Raw genomic sequence first — 16,592 nt, forward strand, 5'->3', positions numbered from 1 at the left:
ATCAGTCACAAGCAATGCATCACCCTCAAACCAATTTCAGCAATACTATGGTTCCAAAGGGAGGACATGTGGGGAGAGGAGTGTTGTGTAAATATCATTTTCCATAATCAAAGGATCTGTTTGTGGAAATTTGATAGGTTTACAGGAACGTTGCTGATCTCAGAGATACATTGTAATAGAAATCTACTCCCCCTTGTCATGGTCCGGGTGAGTGCCGGCTTTTTCCACAGCGCCAGTGATTCCACCTTTGGGCGGAGTCGCCGGGTCATCACAGACAGACAGTACCTGGACGTAATTTGGCTGCCGGCTTTAAAGACCAGCACAATCTGGGTTGTCTTTGACATCTGTTTCCCTTCATTGCCGTGACTCTGAGCTCCCCGGCTCCCGTACCCTTCTAACCCTTCCCTTACCCCCACACCTCTCGGTTCCTGCATGGGCTGTCACCCCGCATCGGGTTCCCAGCCCTCGAACTCTCCAGCCTTCAGGCTCAATCCATGGACTCTTACTTTAGAGTGAATTCACAGGGTCAGGTGAGTAAGTGACGGAAGTGACGGACAAGGTAAGCGACTCATGTTGTAACTGACGTCAGACGCCGGAGATTTTGGCGGAAAATTAAAGCAAATGGTAGTTTAGATTTGAACAAATTCATTTAAGCTTCAGCATTACCAAATACACTTATCAATTGTCTTATAACTAACACTATTTGTCTAAATAATCTCCAACACCCTGGAGAACAACGAGGAGAGTTTAGAGACTCTCCAAGATTACATCGATCAGTGCTTTCAGGATCTCGTGATGAAGAAGACCCCGTGTGCAGCTTCCCCGGCCAAAGCTGAGACGCCGTCGTCGAAAAGACAACGCCCGGCAGATTCCCCCGGCTCAACATCGCCAGCCGGCAAAGATATTGCCGACATACTGGAGTCAATCGACAAGCGATTGTCCAGTTTCGACGCAAGGCTGTCCTTGGTGGAGATTCTTCACCGAGAATTTAGATGCTTGCGAGAATCCCTGGAGTACAGCCAGCAGCAGGTGGAAACGCTTGCTGCTGAAAATGCCACGCTAAGGGAGTCGGTGAAATGTCTCACAGATAATGTTACCCAGCTCAATAGAGAAAATAAAAAAATAAAAGAAACAGTTATCGATCTACAGGCTCGTAGCATGTGGGATAATCTGGTATTTTCTGGTATTCCAGAAGCCGCTGGAGAGGACGCGGAGACCACGGTAAAAAGCTTCATCAAAACCCACCTGAAGCTGCCGGAGGACACTGTGAAGAACATCGTCTTCGATCGGGTACATCGCCTCGGCCCCATTCGGGCTACGGCCGGGAGACCACGTCCTATCGTGGCCAAATTCGGCCACTTCAAACAAAAGCAACAAGTGAAAAGCCGCGGCAGGGAATTAAAAGGAACGGACTTCAGCGTGAACGACCAGTTCCCCAAAGAGATCTTGGAACGACGCAGGGTCCACACAGCATACATCCCTAGTTATACACAAACATCTATGGGTACACTGAGGTTCATTACATGGAATATAAATGGAGCTGGCTCCAGAGAAAAGAGGTTAAAAATATTTAACCAACTCAAAAAACTACAGGCAGATGTTGTCCTATTACAAGAGACCCACAGACCTCTTAGAGGTTCGAATGAACTTAAAACACCTGAGTTTCCTAATGTGTTCTCAGCTTGTTATAATTCTAGACAAAGGGGAGCAGCAATTTTAATACATAAAAATATTAATTTCACAGTACTCGATACAGTTATAGATCCAGAGGGCAGATTTTTAATCATTAAACTATCTATACGTGATAAAAAGCTATGTATTGCAAGTGTATATGGTCCAAATGTTGATGATCCCTAATTCTTTCACGGTTTTTTCAGTGCACTCTCTGAACACTTAGATGGCACACTTGTTCTTGGAGGTGACCTCAACCTTGGACTAAATGAAGACATGGATAGGCTCAATACAGCGGGAACTCAGCGTAATTGGCAGTCCACAAATATAATTAAACAGTATATGAGCGACTTTGGTCTTTGCGATGCATGGCGCTCCCTTCACCCCACCAGTAAGGAATATACTTTTTTCTCACATGTCCATCACTCTTACTCTCGTCTGGATTATTTTCTGGTCAGCAGCTCACTGCTGAGCGACATTTCAGACACTGAGATTCACCCTATAGCTGTCAGCGATCATGGTCCTGTATCTTTAACACTAATGCACAAGAATAATACTACGCCAAGAAAAAACTGGAGATTTAATATATCACTACTTAAAGATGAAGACTTTATTAAATATTTTAAAAAAGAGTGGACTTCATATTTGAACTATAATGACACTCCCGAAACATCAGCTTCTGTTCTATGGGAAGCAGGGAAAGCTGTGATGAGAGGTAAAATAATTTCTTTCTCATCACATAAAAAGAAAAAAGAAAACAAAAATATAAAGGAATTAGAAAAAAACATCAAATCACTAGAAGAAGCCTACGCGTCCCACCAAGATCAGGAAACATTGAACAAAATACGCAAAACAAAACTAGAATTAAATGAGATAATTGATAAAAAAACAAAATTCTTAGTACAAAGACTACGCCTACAAAATTATGAACATGGTAATAAATCCGGTCAATTTCTAGCAAACCAGCTAAAAATAAATAAAGAAAAAACAACTATATGTGCTGTTCAAGATTCATCTGGGAACACATTATATGAACCGATACAAATAAACAACATTTTCAGGGATTTCTATAAAACGTTGTATTCACCACAAATAAACCCATCTAAAAAAGAAATTGATCAGTTTTTGGACAACATAACTCTTCCAAAATTATTGGACACTCAAGCAATGGCACTGGATTCACCACTGACACCAGGTGAACTCCAGGAAGCCCTGATAAGTATGCCCAATAATAAGGCTCCAGGTCCAGATGGCTTTCCTGCAGAATTCTACAAAGAATTCTGGTCGATTCTAGCACCAGTTTTCTACAGAACGTTGTTGGAAATTAAAGAAAAGGGCAGACTTCCATCAAATATGAATTCTGCAAACATTAATCTCCTGCTAAAACCAGGCAAAGACCCTGTATATCCCTCAAGCTATCGTCCAATATCCCTTATAAATGTAGACCTTAAAATAATCTGCAAAGCTCTCTCAAAGAGACTGGAGAAAATAACCCCCCTCTTAATTCATCCTGACCAAACTGGTTTCATAAAAGGTAGGCACTCATCAACAAATACACGTAGATTACTTAATTTGATAGACTACTCATACAGTAAAAACCTAGAAACTACAATATTCTCTTTAGACGCAGAAAAAGCATTTGACAGAGTTAACTGGAAATTTCTATTTGCAACTTTACACAAATTTGGTTTTGGATCCTCTTTCATAAACTGGTTAAAAATATTATATAATTCCCCAACAGCTTGTGTTAGAACAAATGACCAGACATCCTCCAGCTTCTGTCTCTTGAGGGGCACCAGGCAGGGATGCCCACTCTCCCCTTCACTATTTGCAATTTTTATTGAACCACTAGCAGCAGCAATTAGACAGAATTCAGTAATTAAGGGCATAAAATGCAAGAACGTGGAACATAAAATCAGCCTTTATGCGGATGATGTGTTACTCTTTCTCCAGAACTCACAAACCAATATCTCTGGGGTGATTGAATTGATAAACTCTTTTGCAAGAATATCAGATTACTCAATTAACTGGTCAAAATCTACAGTCCTACCGATTAATTGCTCCTTCCATAATTCCTCTTCTACACCACTGCAATCGGGAAATATAAAATATTTAGGTATTAATGTTTCTCCCAAGCTTGCAGATCTAACTAAATTAAACCATATCCCACTTTTAAAGAAGGTAGAAGATGATCTGGCTAGATGGAAATGTCTACCCATATCACTCATGGGAAGGGTTGCCGCTATAAAAATGATGGTCTTACCAAAAATAAATTATTTATTCTCAATGATCCCAACTAAACCGCCACAAGATTGGTTCAGATCTCTAGATTCATGTATGTCCAAATTCCTTTGGAAAAATAAACCCCCACGTATAAGCTTAAAAACACTACAAAAGACCAAGGATAAAGGAGGACTAGAACTGCCTAACTTTCAGCACTACTTCTTAGCCAACAGGCTTCAGTTTATCTCAGGATGGCTAAAACACACCCTCTTAGATGAACCTTGGCTAGATGTAGAACAAGCACTCTGCAATAATCTAGAGATCTCAGACCTACCATTTATCAGCTCAAACATCCAACGACATGAATGCTTTAAAAGCATCAACATCAGCTCTTCTCTGACAGCATGGTGGGAGTTTCTAAAATTGACGGCGTCTTCATTAATCCCATGCAAACGTACACCTATCTGGAACAACCCTGACATATTACAAAACAATAATATGATAAACTTTTCAGATTGGAGTGATAAAGGAATCAAATATTTAGAACATATACTAGAAGGAACAGAATTTATTTCATTTGATGGACTAGTTACACAATATGGGATCAACAAGAAAAGATTTTTAGAATATCAACAAATTAAATCCATAGTAAAAAAGAAATTTAAACCGGGTCAAGTTGAACTACAAACACCACCAAGTGTGGTTCAATTTCTTACTCTTAAACCCCCCAAATTACTATCCAAAATATACAGAATGCTTTCTAAAACAGATGAATCAATATCACTTCCTATTGCAAAATGGGAAGCGGATTTATCAGTTAACTTAGACCTAAACTTCTGGTCTCAGATTTGCTTAAAAACCTTTCATCTAATTAGAAATCCCAGTCTTCAATTAATTCAATACAAAATATTACATAGAGTGCACTATACAGGTCATCGGATGTTCAAGATGGGCTTTACGTCTACCAACAACTGCTCACACTGCCAAACCAATTCACCGGACAATTATATCCACGCTCTTTGGTTCTGTCCACCAGTTCAGAAGTTTTGGCGCGAGATATGTGAAGACTTATCAAAGTGTCTGAAATGTAACATACCAACTTCCCCCTTAGTGTGTTTGTTGGGCAGCTTAGATAATGTCACTTCAGAAAAGAATATCGCCCATATGGTTTTCACTGCCCTATGCATAGCCAAGAAAACAGTCCTCATGAACTGGAAAAATAAAAATAATCTTAATTCTAACCAATATAGAAATTATCTATTAGATTACATTAGTCTTGATACAGCCTCTGCCACCACATCAGATCAATTGCTCTGGGCTCCTTTGATCAGCTCCATCACCTAGTGGGGGTGGGGGGTCATAGTTTGGTCCCGCCTTCACTGTTGTGATTGGTGTGGGGGTAGGGACAGGCTTAGGGCGTCGGGGGGTTCCCCGGAGGCATCTTCCTTGGGGGGCTCAACCAGGGGTAGCGGTCATGTCCGGTTAGGGGCTCTGTTGGCTCTCCGGTGACTGTTTCCTCGCGGCTGCGTGCAGTGGGGCTAGGGGAGGGTCTGTGCTGACGGACGTGGGTTACTGACCTGGTAACCTGGCTGCCCCTGGGTGGGTCCGGGATGGGCGTGAGGTTCTGGGGGCGCTCCGTCTCTGGGCTGGGACCCGGACCGGGCCTCGGGGGCTTGGGTCCTGGTTGGTGTGTTGCCGGGGTTGTGGGCGGGTGGGTGCATGGGGGCCCAGCCCTGGAGCAGGGTGCCGCCGGTGCGTCGAGCCACCTGGGGGGCTCTTCAACTGGTGGGGGAGATTGTCACATCTTGCAGGAGCTTTCCTCTCCTCAGGAGCTCCCTCTGCAGGAGGGGGAGATACAGGAGAGGTGGAGGAAGATCTCAGCCTGGGTGTTTATTGTCTTATGTAGTCTGGAAGATGAGTGGATGGTGGGGTGGGTGCAGTTTTCTCTGTGGTTGGGTTGGGTGGACTGTCCAGGGCTCTGTGGGGCCGGGCGGCGCTGCTGCACTGGGCCCGGTCTGGCTGGGCCTGGGCCCCCTTTCCCTGGCGGGTCGCGGAGTATGGGGGTGCCTACTGGGGTCAGCGGGGGAGCTGGCCCCAGGGAGGGGTCACTTGCCCCTCCCTTCCTTCCCTCCCCATCTCCAGCTGCCTCCCTCTCCCACCACAACCACCCACACATGCAGGGCCTTGGAGTAGGGGTATGTCACCAGGGTGCAGAGGAGGCTACCCCCCCCCCCCCCTCTCTGTCCCCTTCTGGCTGCCTCTGCCTCAATTTTATCCCACAACTTAGACATTCACATTACTCACACTCTCATCACACATACATATAGGATCTTGGGAGTGGGCACGATACACGGAGTCCAAAGTACCATCAGGGTGTACACCCCACCCCTGGCATCGTTGCCCACCTCTCAATTTTAAATACACATAGACATTGAGGGCTAGCAGGAGGGACCATGCGCTTACCTGCTGCTCTCTGGCAGGTAGCTCCAAGCCCTCCTGGGTTTTAAATGCACCTTAGAACACACATGCATCAACATTACAATGAGCGGGTGGAGGGAGGTTTGGAGTCTTCTCTCACCCCCGTTCTCTGCGACCTGCTGGAGCAGGGGGGCTAGGAGGAGGAGTTGGCCGTCCGACTGCGGTCTGGAGTGTGGAGCCTTCCTGCTGCTGCGGAGTCGGGGCGGTCTGCCTCCCCCAACCGCAGGGAAAAGGGAAACACCACCTGGGTCTGGGTGCAGTTCCCCCCTCCAGGGGCGGGGGCACCTAGACCCGGTTTGTAGAGTACGCTTGGGGAGTGTGATCGTGTGTACAACGTCTCTTTATCTCTGTCTCCACGTTGGTTGAGTGTGGAGTAAGTGCATATGAGAGCATGAGGGTGGGAATGGATGTTTGTATCTGTGTGTGCCTGTATGTCTGTGTCTATATGTCAGGTTGGGTGTCAGGCGCCACCTCTCTGGGGACATCTCAGGCCCTCCAAGGTTTGGAGGCCTATCTCCCCCTACCACCACTTCCCCTGCCAGTGGCGGACCCCCGCAGACATCGGTGCGTTGGTGGTTCTTTGTGTCCGGGGATGGGCGTCCAGGTACACACCGGCTCACTCCTTGGCGGCCGCTTATCGGGGCCTGGAGCCTGGGGCTCGCTCGGGCCACTTCGGAGGTGGGGTGCCCCCGGCCTCTCGGCCTGGGGCTCGGTCACTCAGGCGCAGCTGGCTGCCGGCGGAGCTCACGGGCGCGTCACTGCAACTCCCCCTGGCTTCTGCTCCGCGGCTGCTGAGTGAGCCCTCATCTGGGACTCTCCTCAGCTCTTTCCGGGACAGTGGCGCAGCTGCCCCTCTGTGGGTCTTCCTTGGTCTCTTGTGTTCTGGGGGCCTCTGGATGTCTGGAGTTTTGATCTCCTCCATACCTGCTTCATGCCCTGGAGGACGGGGCTGTGGCCCCCCCACACTCTCTAGCAGATTATTACATGAAGGAACCTTTTAAAAAACAAAAAACAAGCGCGTCCATGCTCACAGGTGTACACACGGGTGATCACACCCACAAACTACACCCTTTTTGGCTCCTACCTCAAAGCACACTGTGTTCTGTTGATCTTATGTGCTGCACAATAATGTTTAACATTTAGTATTTACTGTCATATTCCCATATATCATTGTGATGCTGTTTATTCTATTACTCTTGTTCTCTTCTGCTTGTTTTCTTTTTTCTTTCTCAGCAGGTGATCCAGGTGATCGATATATGCATTTTTTTTTCTCTGCCCGTTCTGTTGGTTTTTGTCTTTTGCCCTTCTCCCCCGTCCCTCTTCTCAGCTGTTTCTCTTTCCCTCTTTCTTTCTCCCCTTCTTTCCCCCAGTCAAGTCTGTCCCGTATTCAGTAAGTGAAAATAAAATAAGCAATAAAAGGTGAATCAAATGGACCATTACGGCAAGGCTGGGATGGTCAGTTTGGTAAAGTAAATCCGTTGGGCATCTTTCTTTGCCTTTAGACAACAATTCTGATGGCAAAAGAGCCAAACGGGACAGGCCCAAAAAAAAAAAAAAAAAAAAATCTTGAGTTATTAACTCGAGATTTTGAGAGAAGTAACTCGAAATTATAGGTATGGATATGGATACTTGTTTTTTTTTTTTGTTTGTTTTGTTTTTTAATGGCGGAAACGGGCTTCCATAGAAAGTGTGATTTGGAATGGAGTGAATGTATGTAAACACTTGCAGCACATGTGCATATGTAATGTTGTGAAGTGTACTTCGTTTAATTTCGGGGGGGGGGGGGGGGGGGTTTGTTATATACAGATACTTAATTTTTAAGACTTTGGTAGATATGGATGTATGTTAATATTGTGCATCAATTATTTTTATGCTGAATCTGTTGACAGACTGTTGTAAACATGATGGGCCAGCAGTGTGTGTTTCAGTTATGGCACTGCTGTATTGTTTTAAACGTGTTGGCAATAAATGAAATTTAAAAAAATTTAAAAAAAATTAAAAAAAAAAAAAAAAAAAAAAAAGAGTGAATTCACAGCACACAGCATCTATCATAGCTCTGCTCTAGGTTAATCATAGTATTGTTGTAGTTCAAAGAGATCATAGTTTTGGCTTTTGCTCCAAGTTTATTCCTATTGAAATGTTAGTTTAATTTTGCTCACAGTTTTTCATAAGTAAGACTCCAGACTTTAGTTATAGTTACTTTATTGTCAAGTCTCATTGGTTAAATGAGTACAGTACTCTCTGTATATAGTAACCATTGTCCTTAATGTAAATATGTAAGAAAAATTGTGTATGTTTCTGTTCTGTGTCCTGTGTATTGTTTGTTTGTATATGTGTCTTTCTGGCTGCTGTTACAACCAAATTTCCCCTTGTGGGACAATTAAAGGATTATTCTATTCTATTCTATTCTTAAATCATCAGGCACCTTGTGTATAGTTCAGCCGTTGTGTTTTCACATTACTTCACTGTAAATAAAGTGTGTGTTCCTTTCATTCTCCGTGCCTCCTGTGCCGTTCATTCTCCTGATGTACGCTCGGCCGTGACACTCCTAATTCTTTAAACATCAATCTGAACATATGAAGCCACAGAGTGAAGCTTGACTAACATCTTTTGAGCTGCTTAATCTTTGGATTCCTACCATATATTCAAAGACCAAGGCAAGAACACAAGTACACACACTGAGAAACAGCCAGAGTTAGCTAGTTTAACGTGACCATGTGAATAGCTGACAGTGGAGGTGGGAATGTAGGAGCAGGAGAGCACAAACACTGGGAGCAGGGAAATTCTACTTTGTTAAATTTTACATGCTAGAAGTGCACGTAACCTGGCAAGGATGCTGATGTAGATACTAATTAGCATTAAGCTAACTCTGTTACAGAGTGTTAATATCGTACACGGTCCCTTTTCAAACAAAACAAATTAGATAAAAATAAAAACAGCACCTTTAATATTATTATCATCATCACTCCCGAATACAGGATAAAGTGTTTCTTTAATGTGGCCCACATGTGCTCCTGCTGTGGACCTGATTTCATTGGTTAGCTGTTTAAACCAGTAAGTACCACCAACAAAGGGGCCTCACGACCAAACCAATATGTATATTCCCAAAAACATGCTCTCATCTGGTCACAGTTCAGCAGCTAACCTTATAATAAGCATCATATAGAAATGTTAAACAGTGAGATTATCTAAACTGTGACATGAGTGCAGTGTAAACATGCTAACTTCAGGAACTTATCTCAGCTGCTGCAGGACAAGAAACATGTCTTTGGACTGTAGGAAGCATAAAGCAGCCAGTGGACAGCATGAGATCCAGTATTAAAGACAAACTGCTTTGATCTCAGTCTAACAGGCTGGTTTATCAGTCTACTTTAGGCTTCACTGACACACGTGGACCATCACATATTTGTAGTGACTGTCTTCACTCCACTGTGGCCTCCTGAAGACCGACCTCTCCACTTTCACTGCCTAAAGAACAGAAAGGACACAGAGCAGAGCATAAGGACAGACACATGTGAGTGTGACCCTCCATCATCTCCTCTGCTGTGTAACCAGCAGCTCCTCACTCCTGCTTTAATTAATGTAATGTATACTTTATTGATCCCCGTGGTGAAATTACTTCTTTTTTTTCTCAGTATTTCTCATTCACTCAGTGAAGCAGTGTGTAGGGATGGCACCTTGCTCAGCGGTACCTCAGGGTAGCTGTTCAGTGGACATACTGATCATCGGGCAACCACTCTACCTACTGAGCTATCCCTGCCCTGTGTTTCTCTGACTTGGAGCTGATTGATCTATAAGGCGGTTTGCTTTTTGCTAAAGACACACAGAGACACAGAATCACATACCTTCTTTTTAGCCGTCTTCTACCATTGATATTTGCGAACACCCCAGCGAAAGCCCACATACATAGCAATGATGATCGCAACAATGATGCATGGCACTGTGATTATTATTACTGTGGCATAGGATTTGTATTCTGTCAATAAGAAAAGACAGAAACACAAAATCAAAACCCAGCACATCTGAAGAAATGTCCCACCAGCGTTGCCCTGAACTCTGAGCTGGATCTTTAGTACTGACTGCTAGATTGGATCACCTGGAGGGTTGCCCTGCTGTGATTGGTTGTTAGGTTACAAGTGTTACCTTCTGTCTTCTCTGATGGTGGGATTTCTTTTCTTTCTTTCTTCATTTTTAGTTCACTCATAACACTTGATTCAGATATCAGTATGTATCTACAGCACTGACCTCTGACATAGAGCTTCACTTGTTTCATCAGCAGGATGTTTCCCTCCCTGCTGTAGACGGTGCAGGTGTAGATGTTTGTGTCTTTCTCTGTGGGGCGGTCCAGGAACAGACTGAGGTCTCCAGTTTTCACCAGGTTTGCATACATCTCTGTTCGGCCTCTGTAATCCTTACTCTGTTCAACTGGCTGGTCCAGGCCATCTTGAAATACATGGACCCTATGATCACCACTGTCCATCCACTCCACTTTAGCATCTTCAGCCAGATGAAGTGTGGTTTTGCAGGGCAGCTGGACAAACTCCACCCCTGAATCCACCTCCTCACTGTCAGCTGAGAGAACAGCAAAGCACAACATGAGCTGTACAGACAGAAGAAAATCCTGAAGTTCATCTTTACTGCAGATCAACCAGGTGTCCTTTCTGATGAACTGTGATGCAGGATTTAAATTGAAATCAAAGAACTGAAGATCACTGATGGACTGTGTGATATTCAGTTCCTGCACAGTAAAAATGAATGTATATAGTTTTGCGATGGCCAGTGGCTGAGCTGTGGTCTAGTTCAAAAAGCAGTAGTTTGCTTCTGTGTATGCCTTTGATGATTATTGACTTCATCAGAGGGGACTCTAGAGACTTCACTGAACTATGAGGGCACCACCTCCACGTGTGCTTCACTCTGTGTTTTCTGGCATGTGAATTAGACTCTTAGTCAGAATTACTTGATCTCACACTCTGGTATCGTTCACAATTGCTTCTCAGCATGCAGCACATTTTGAATTTCCCTGAAAAAGAACCAACAAGTCTGCAGGAATTCTTTAAACATCGATCTGAACATATGAAACCACAGAGTGAAGCTTGACTAACATCTTTTGAGCTGCTTTATCTTTGGATTCCTACCATATATTCAAAGACCAAGGCAAGAACACAAGTACACACACTGAGAAACAGCCAGAGTTAGCTAGTTTAACGTGACCATGTGAATAGCTGACAGAGGAAAAAGAACCAACAAGTCTGCAGGAATGAAAGAAAACAGAAGATAATCTCCTTGCAGATGAAATAAATGTAGCTTCTAATGCAGTTATTCTTACATTTGAACCATTGGTCTGACCAGTGAATGTGATCAAAGGCGGGATTCAGATTTCCATGTTTTGGTGGGAGGTTTGTGTTCAGCTCTTCCAGTTTGCTAAAGTTTGGGTGAGTGACACAGAACGACTCATGAACTGCATTATGGGTACTGTAGTATAAGAGGATAAACAGACATAGACCTCTGAAGAGTATTGACCTTTGACCTGGAATTATAGGTGTTGAGATTTGTGGCTGACCTTTGACCTGCAGCTGTACATCTGTCAGTCTCCGTTCTTTCCTCCCATCACTGAGGGTGCAGCTATATTTGCCGCTGTCAGTCAGTTGTGGTTTTCTCAGAGTGAGGCTGAAGTCTAAAGAGTCCAGAGCATCAGGCCTCATCGACGTGCGCCTGCTGTAACGCCAGTTTTGTCCTTTAAGATCATCTCCTTCTTCTCGTCGTAGGTGGACAGTTGTGGGATCGAGATCATTGCGGGTCCACGTCACTGTGGGATTGTCGTCAGGTATAAAACCTGAGTGCTGACAGGGCAGCTGGACAGACTCTGCCTCTGTATTTCCTTCTACCTCCACAGCCAGAGCATGCTGGGAAACTGAGGACACAAAACAAAAGAGCACAAATTAACTGCATGCTGTGGGTTCAACCATCCTCAAATCAACAACAAGGCACTTATCATAGATGGTTTAGTCGTCTTAGTAATAATAAAGTATAACATATGTTGGCTCCTGATGATGGCTCCTGGGAACATTCAGGTTTCTTCTTCTAGTTCCCTGTGATGGGTGGAGGACATCGTCAGGAGATCTGACCCTGAAAGTTCACTAGAGGATCAGCCACAGCTGAACACTGTGGATTTTACATGTTGGATTTATTATTTTGGCTTTTCTCTGCTCATTTTTACCGTGTTGGATTTTAACCTCCAAGGATTTGGTTCCCTTCCTGTGGGATTATATCGACACAGATCAGAGATTAGTGCATCCTCTCTGTAGGAGGGGCAGATACAGGAGAGGTGGAGGAAGATCTCAGCCTGGGCGTCTATTGTCTCATGTAGTCTGGAAGATGAGTGAATGGGGGGGTGGGTGCAGTTTTCTCTGTGGTGGGGTTGGGTGGACTGTCCCGGGCTCTGTGGGGCCGGGAGGCGCTGCTGCACTGGGCCCCGGTCTGGATGGGCCTGGGCCCCCTTTCCCTGGCGGGACGCGGAGTATGGGAGTGCCTACTGGGGTCAGCGGGGGAGCTGGCCCCAGGGAGGGGTCACTTGCCCCTCCCTTCCTTCCCTCCCCATCTCCAGCTGCCTCCCTCTTCCCGCTCCACCACAACCACCCACACATGCAGGGCCTTGGAGTAGGGGTATGTCAGCAGGGGACAGAGGAGGCTACCCCCCCCCCCCCCCCCTCTGTCCCCTTCTGGCTGCCTCTGCCTCAATTTTATCCCACAACTTAGACATTCACATTACTCACACCCTCATTACACATACATATAGGATCTTGGGGGTGGGCACGATACACGGACTCCAAGTTACCATCAGGGTGTACACCTCACCCCTGGCGTCGTTGCCCACCTCTCAATTTTGAATACACGTAGACATTGAGGGCTAGCAGGAGGGACTATGCGCTTACCTGCTGCTCTCTGGCAGGTAGCTCCATGCCCTCCTGGGTTTTAAATGCACCTTAGAACACACATGCATCAACACTACATATGAGCGGGTGGAGGGAGGTTTGGAGTCTTCTCTCACCCCCGTTCTCTGCGGCCTGCTGGAGCGGGGGAGCTAGGAGGAGTTGGCCGTCCGACTGCGGTCTGGAGTGTGGGGCCTCCCTGCTGCTGCGGAGTCGGGGCAGTCTGCCTCTCCCCACCGCAGGGAAAAGGGTAACACCACCTGGGTCTGGGTGCAGTTCCCCCCTCCAGGGGCGAGGGCACCTAGACCCGGTTTGTAGAGTACGCTTGGGGAGTGTGATCATGTGTACAGCGTCTCTCTATGTCTGTCTCCACGTTGGTTGAGTGTGGAGTAAGTGCATATGAGAGCATGAGGGTGGGAATGGATGTTTGTGTCTGTGTGTGCCTGTATGTCTGTGTCTAATGTCAGGTTGGGTGTCAGACACCACCTCCCTGGGGACATCTCAGGCCGTCCAAGGTATGGAGGCCTATCTCCCCCCACCACCACTTCCCCTGCCAGTGGCGGACTCCCTCAGACATCGGTACGTTGGTGGTTCTTTGTGTCTGGGGATGGGCGTCCAGGTACACACCGGCTGCCCCTCTGTTGGTCTTCCTTGGTCTCTTGTGTTCTGGGGGCCTCTGGATGTCTGGAGTTTTGATCTCCTCCATACCTGCTTCATGCCCTGGAGGACGGGGCTGTGGCCCCCCCACAACCTCTAGCAGATCATTACATGAAGGAACCTTTTAAAAAAACAAGCGCGTCCAAGCTCACAGGTGTACACACGGGTGATCACACCCACAAACTACACCCTTTTTGGCTCCTACCTCAAAGCACACTGTGTTCTGTTGATCTTATGTGCTGCACAATAATGTTTAACATTTAGTATTTACTGTCATATTCCCATATATCTTTGTGATGTTGTTTATTCTATTACTCTTGTTCTCTTCTGCTTGTTTTCTTTTTTCTTTCTCAACAGGTGATCCAGGTGATCGATATATGCATCTTTTTTCTTTTTCTGCCCGTTCTGTTGGTTTTTGTTTTTTGCCCTTCTCCCCCGTCCCTCTTCTCAGCTGTTTCTCTTTCTTTCTCCCCTTCTTTCCCCCAGTCAAGTCTGTCCCGTATTCAGCAAGTGAAAATAAAATAAACAATAAAAGGTGAATCAAATGGACCATTATGGCAAGGCCGGGATGGTCAGTTTGGTAAAGTAAATCCGTTGGGCATCTTTCTTTGCCTTTAGACAATAATTCTGATGCAAAAGAGCCAAACGGGACAGGCAAAAAAAGAGATTAGTGCATCTCCAGACCTCGATGTGCTCCTCATCCTCTCTCCTCTCCAGGTCAGCATTAGAAATCACCATTAGTAGATTCATTAGATAAGAATAATTTAGGTGATTTGATAGACTGGTAAAACCTCTGGCTTTAAAACCTAACAGATCCTTGGGGCCTATTTTACAGGTGACTAAACTATAACCTGGTCAGTTATCAAATTCACAGATTTAGAGCAGCTGATGATGGATGTGACTGAAGGTGCTTGGCTGCAAGGCCACCCTGGCAAGCACAGCTTTAGTGAAAGCAGGATCCACATTCGGACAGCAATCAGAACTGGGTGAGTCTCCTGCCCTGCTCCACCCGACCTGTTTCCCTACTGGCAGTATAATAATATAATAATATAATAATATAATACTCGTGGGATCAGAGACTTCGACCTATAAGCAGAGAGCCATTCCAGACTTTTCTGTACTGGGGTTCATAGTACAATCTACAGCATCGAAGACCGTCATTATTAGCAGCCCGTGGTGCTCTTTCCTTATTCCTCCTTGTTCTGTATTTAGTTTAGAAATGGTGCAAAATTCTCACATGGATACAAATTTTGTAACTGTTAAGTTACGTCATTGAATTTACATGTAATGTATGTACATGTTTGGCCCTGTGTAGATTAAAGAACATCCAAAATATATTAAAGCTTGTGCACCAAATTTTAAACTCAGTAAAGGTGGATGCTGTACAATCAATCCACCTTAAAAACAAACAGGTCAAATAAATCATCAAACCCTCCAAGTTACCACCATACCCATGCCTGTTCTGACCACAGCTGTGACTAGATTATAAATAATGATGACAATCACTGCATCATTGACAGTAACAGCATTTCACATGAATAAATACAGTAAATGATTCAAATATAACACCTGTGATAATAACATTACCGTTCATGAAGAGCAGAAATAGCAGAAACATCTTCCGCCTGGTGTTTCTGTTAAATCTTCAGCAAACACAATGAAACACAACCTAAACTCACTGTCAGCCAGAACAGAAACTGCTGACGCGCAAAGAAAAGTTTACTTTCACTTCCAGAACAAGTATCCATGTGTGAACCACAACTCAGGAACAATGAGACATGAGGGTACTTCTGACACTGGAAACAACATCTCACCGAGTTCACAGTTAGACAATAAAAGGTGTTCACATTTTTTACAGTGTAACATTAGATGATACCTGTTTGTCCAATTCAAACATCAGATTAAACTTCAATGTTTTCTTTAAAGGAGTGTTTTCTTTACACACAAACTCACTGGCTTCACTTTAAGTTAGTGATGAAGTGGACTGATGTCTCTTTACTACAAATATAAACACATTTCATTGTTTCTGAAGATGATCAAAGTAAAAAATTCAATAAGGCTCTATGAACTTACATCTTGACTCAGTTCCTGTTCTTGCTTCCCATCTTTAAACTTCTTCTCCTTTTCTGTTTGAAACACAGGCCCTTTTATTGTTGTTAACTAAGCGTAAGGACGCATGTGCGTGATGTATCCTGGGCTGTGATATAGTGCCTCAAGTGGCCTGTGTGGGTAAGACAGGAATGATCCAAGAAAAAAGACGAGGGACCCTCAGAGGCCTCTGTGTGTAATAATCTAGCTGATCCTTGTGAAGGAAACGCTCCATATGTTGATATTTTATCTCCTTGTAATCAGTCAGCAGGTGATATTTTATTACACAGCAAACTCAGAACACTAGTTGTGACTACAGCACAGAGCTCATCTGTAAGTGTACCAGGGTTACAGTCCATCTCAGTTAAATGCTTGCAGGCTGCTGCCATGATGTCTGTACTGTTGTTTGACCTCTTCGAAAGCTAAATCATACTCACAAAGAAAACAAGCCTGAGGACACGCTGATGTAATGTGTCTGTAGCTAGCAAGAAATCTCACTAACACCGGCTCTCTCACTAACTGAAGGATTGCAGAATTAATCTATTT

Source organism: Astatotilapia calliptera, chromosome 3 (assembly GCF_964374335.1).
Source record: "Astatotilapia calliptera chromosome 3, fAstCal68.1, whole genome shotgun sequence".
NCBI lineage: Eukaryota > Metazoa > Chordata > Actinopteri > Cichliformes > Cichlidae > Astatotilapia > Astatotilapia calliptera.